Below are 4,876 nucleotides of genomic sequence, written 5' to 3'. Positions count from 1 at the left end.
TTGTGGTAGAAGGAGGTACGGGGGGGGGGGGGGGGGGTATGGATGCATGTGTGTGTGTTTGTCTCTGCCTTTATGTAGGAACAAAGAGGGCAGGAATTTTGTCTAACAGTTTTTACAAAGATGTGTTTGTACCAGTACAGTTACTTGCAGGCAGATGCAGGTTTGTCTGTTCTCTTGGTTGAAGTAGTGTGTTTCCACTATTGTGATGATACGTCTAAACTACTGTACCCTGTCCCTTTTAATTAGACATAACATAGGTTTCAGGCCAAATTAGTAAGCGTAACCATATGGCTTCTGCTTCTGAGCTGACCAGTTTGGAGTATGCTCGGTATAAGCAGTATACCATTAGCTATTAGCTGTTTGTTTTAAAGAATGAATCTCACGTTTATCAAACTGTCCTGTTTCTTCAAGTTAAATTTTCATGTTTCACTTGGATGTTTGACCCATCGTCTTGTTCTGCCTTGTAGGCCTCCTTTTGAGCTTTGAGGAAGAAAAACCATTTTGCAGTTCTTCAGAAGTCTGATGCAAGAAAAGCTTCAATGACTCTTTTTCCTCCCTGCTTATTGTGTTGTCTGCTGCTGATACTCTTCAACCTGTCTGACTAAGGACTTGTAGTTGTCTAGCTATGTGTGTGCATAATGTTTTTTGTGTACTGCTTTAAATGCTATAGCAGCTCACAATTAAGTGGTGCATGGCACCCAGAGGCAATTTACTGGCACTAATCTGCTACTGTGATCCAAATAGTGGAGGTTCGGTTCACATTTTGAACACTGAATAAATGACTGGTTTGCTTCTGTTTTTTAACTGCTGTTGGAAGCCACTATCTTATCTGCAGCCCAAATTAATTTCTTTCTGTTATATACACAGGGCTCGGCCCGTACTGAATTGATATTCCATCTTCCTGTTTTGAGGTGTAATTTCTTTTTCGTTGAATGGATGTTCATTCCTTTTCCTTTTCAAAAGAAACAGTTCATTATGAATGCTTCTGTGCTGCATAACATACTTGTTATCTTTTTCCTGTTCAAAGTGAAACATGCAGGACAGAGCAGTACTCTTAATGATTATGAATACTGAGTGGTAAATAATTATGTATTTTGGTTTATTGGAGGGTGTTTTGAGAACTTGTAGTTTTGACGAGCATCTGGCATACCGTCTTACTGAATGCCCTTCAGATAGAAATAATGCATTTCTCAGGATATCTGTTAAAAGTGTTTTTGGGTTTTCTTTTGCCATTGTGTTCTACCTTGGAAAGTGTTCTTGCCTGCAAATAGCTGCTGTCTGTCTTGTTTTGCTAGTATTTTCAGCATGACTCATGTCCCTGGCTCTTATTTTCTGCTATTCTTATATCTATGAATGGCAGGCAGTGCTGCATCAGTATGTGCAGAGTGCCAACTCTTGAAAATTCAAGCTTTGAGGCTTTCAGGGGTGGGAGGTTAAGCATGACCCATAGTTCATGCCATTTGGAGATGATCTTATAAAACTGACAGCCCTGTGCATTTTGTAAAATCCCTGGCTTTAGTTCTGGTTTTGCATCTCAGTTCACGCCCCAGAACCACATGCAGAGACCCACAGTACAATATGCTTTATACCCTTACTGGAATATTTGCACTCTTTCAGACATCTATCTGTGTGTAAACAGCTGTCAGTTCTATACATAAGAAAAAAGGAAACTATTCTGCTATTCAGCAGCAGCTCTTACAGCTGATTAATATTGCAGAACTTACTTGCTTTAATGCAGAATTCAAAGGAGTGGTGTACTTCCACTTGCATCTATTCTAAGTTAATCTTGAGAGGAAGAATTCTTAAAGAGAAGTCTGCATTGTTTGAATAATTGCAAGGTTGTCTAGTCTTTAGGAGAAAGCAAGTCAGTTTTTAAAATTACTGCTGCTTAAATATCAGTGCTCCTTCTTCAGGGAAGCTTGGTATTACAAGCATTTGAGTTGCCTTAAAGAAAACACCACCAAAAACAAACAAACAAACAAATGCCTTTGCTTTTATGATCAAGCCCTTCTGAAAAGCCTTTGTTCACTAGCATGCATTTGATCTTCGATACTTTTCCTGGCTTCAGTTCTGTCACGCAGTAGTCTAAAACGTAAGTCTACATGGTGCTTACCGATTGATCAGTATTGGCACAGTTTCTTTGTAATTGTTTTGGAAATTCATCTTCGTTTTGTGTTGCAGGGGAAAACGTGAAGGTGGCTTTAAGAGGTGGTTGTAAAGGAGGGATGTATTTGCCGTGTCCATGTGAGTTGTAAGAGAGGCTCCAAACACTGCTTAATGTGTTAGAACTGATTATAACCTATTTCTTTAGAAAGCAGTTGGATTTTTGCAGGTATTTGGTGGTTGAGCTGTGCAGTCGGTGTGAGTCAGGGTACTGGACCACATGGTAGGGATGCTGGGGAGCTGTGTCTGCTGTCTAATATTACTGGGAAGGCATGGAGTCACAGGAGAAATGACTTTGATCTAAAAGTGGAAGATATTACAAGGGATAGTGGCTAAAACTAACCTTCCACAGGTATTTGAGGTTTTAAATAATTACCATTTTCAGTTACAGTTTAGGTTCTGTTAAAAGAGAGCTATTAAATGAAGATGTCCTCATTTCTCAGAACAGGCACTTACTGGTGGCATCAGTTGATTTCTTACCGAAAATGTGGCTTTATTCGATATTGCACTACTTCTATATTAGGTACTATTGGTAGTGCCTAAGCAAGCTGTAAAGTGCCTTGTCACAAAACACTTGGGGATGCCTTAGCTTTTGATTTAATAAGGGATTAAGGAAAATAAGGGGAAGAAATGCCCATTGTTAAATAAAAAAGACGCCATCTTTCACTGGGGAAGCCTCTGAGCCCTGAGTATTTAGAAGGAATTGACTTTATCTGTTTGCCCTGTTGAACTCTTTCCTATGCATCAGCTGTTGCTCCCTGCTGAAGAAAACACACTGATGCTGTGTGGACCTTTTGATTATGCTGGCACAGCTGTTTGTATACTTTGTTCTTATTCTGTGTGGAAACACTGAACTTGATCCCCGTCATCTGCGCTGCCTTGCTGCATGCATGCGAGTGCAGCAGAGGTGGTAAATTTTGAAAAGCTGGTGCGCTGAGCCCGACGCTGTGGTTGCAGAGACCTGAAAAGCTGCTGTGCAACGTGTAGCTCCCAGATAGGAAATTCGGGGATATTAATATATTAATATCCTTTCAGCAGAGATAGAATTATTCTATTATCTCAAATATATATCTTATATTTGAGGCTATAACTCGGATTTGGGACTATTAATAAAGAATATCCTGTGTTGCTAGGACTTCTGGCATGCAGTAAACTGCTGTCAGAATTGTAGTAGTTACGTTTCCCTGTAAGGTTAAGCAGAATTGTTCATCAGCTGAAACTGATACTAAATATATGCTAGACTTTCATGCTGGTTACTTGATAGAGTACGTTATTTCCTTTAATTATCCCGTATACCAGGATATGGCACCCAGAAACTTACACTCTCTCTTCCCAATCTTAAGCATGCACTGAGATAATTTGTGGAACTGTTGTGAGTAATTCAAGAAAAAAAAGTGAGTATAGAAAATATTCGATGGTTCTTTGCCATTACAGGCACTTGTGAAACACTGTATCTGTCACGACTAAACAGGCGTCGTTGTTATTAAGTTGTCCTTCGTTTGGTCATCGCAAATGCCGAGTCACTTTGGGGGTGAGAATTTGCTGCTCGGTAATGTGTAGGAGAAAAGGGAGTTAACCTTTAAACCACTGTGTCAGCAGTTAACTTTTTTTCAAATAAGGATCTATATGACACTGTCTTCCTATTCATGGACAGAGATGTCCTCTCGTAACTGTAGCAGCATGAACTTACAACTGGTTTCTCAGTTTAACTTTTTGAATCTTGGTGAGGTTGTCAGGATGTTGGGCAAGTTAGTGCTGCTGTTACTTGAGAAAGTTAAAGCTATAGAAATTATAAAAAACTTTATTCTGGTATTCCTCCGTGTGTCCATGGTGGCTACATGTGGCTGCTGAAGGCCTTTGTATATCCATCACTTGAAAATGTATTGTTTAAAAGAGCTTCCTTAGAAAATGGATGAAACTGTTAAGATGATGGCCATGGTATACTTTTTGATGAATGGTACCTGAGCACTGCTTAAAAAGTAATTTAAAAATCCAACTAAGTTAAGTTTCTTATGACCTCATCAAAGCTCACCGTGGCTTTTCTCGTGTCTGGAAACTGCAACGATTTGGTGCTTGACAGGTCTTCTGGGCTCTGAAAACTCATAGCTGAGACTTTCATTCTGCTAATATTCTTTGAAGTTTTTTAGTTAGGGCTTTCTCTTCTTGTAAAGAATGGAAGGAGGCAGCACAGTAGAATTTTAACAGTAATGCCGAAACTCTTGACTTACAAAATTTACTTTCTGGCTTTTGACATGCCAAAACCTTGTTACGCTTCATGGAACGGTATTAAATCCATAGCTGGTACTGCGACAAACAAACTGTGGGTTTGCTACATATAGCCCTTCGGTGGGCTGTACTTGAGCCAGTATCTGGTTTAAATAGTTGATATATTATATTTTGACAGAAAATTATTTTTTAATGCCCACCTTTATAAAAATATTTTTTCCACTTTTAAAATGCTATATGAAGTGCGTCTGAGGAGGTATGTAGTTACACAGTTTACACAATATATGGCATGTTGGGAAATAATGAAAATTGTGATGTTATATTAGTCTGGAATATTATTATGCAATTAGATTGGTAAACTCAGATGCTAGAAATATAATTCTATCTTTGCTTCCTCTAAGAGTTATATTGTATTTCCCCAAAATTCAAGGACACTAAACTTTGATGCATTTTGATTTGCCTTGACACATTTTTCAGCAGCAAGGCA

At 38.9% G+C, this 4,876-nt stretch overlaps 1 protein-coding gene across 1 annotated transcript in view; it reads left to right on the top strand.

Moving 5' to 3' along the window:
• The window catches only part of WAPAL (wings apart-like homolog (Drosophila)), a 70,973-nt gene that overhangs the window by 36,524 nt on the left and 29,573 nt on the right, over positions 1-4,876 (top strand). The gene's annotated exons all lie outside the window — the stretch shown is intronic.

Source organism: Phaethon lepturus, unplaced genomic scaffold (genome assembly GCF_000687285.1).
Source record: "Phaethon lepturus isolate BGI_N335 unplaced genomic scaffold, ASM68728v1 scaffold4010, whole genome shotgun sequence".
Taxonomy (NCBI): Eukaryota; Metazoa; Chordata; class Aves; order Phaethontiformes; family Phaethontidae; genus Phaethon; species Phaethon lepturus.
The sequence above is the reverse complement of the archived record's forward strand: the minus strand, read 5'-3'. Positions and strand labels throughout refer to the sequence as shown.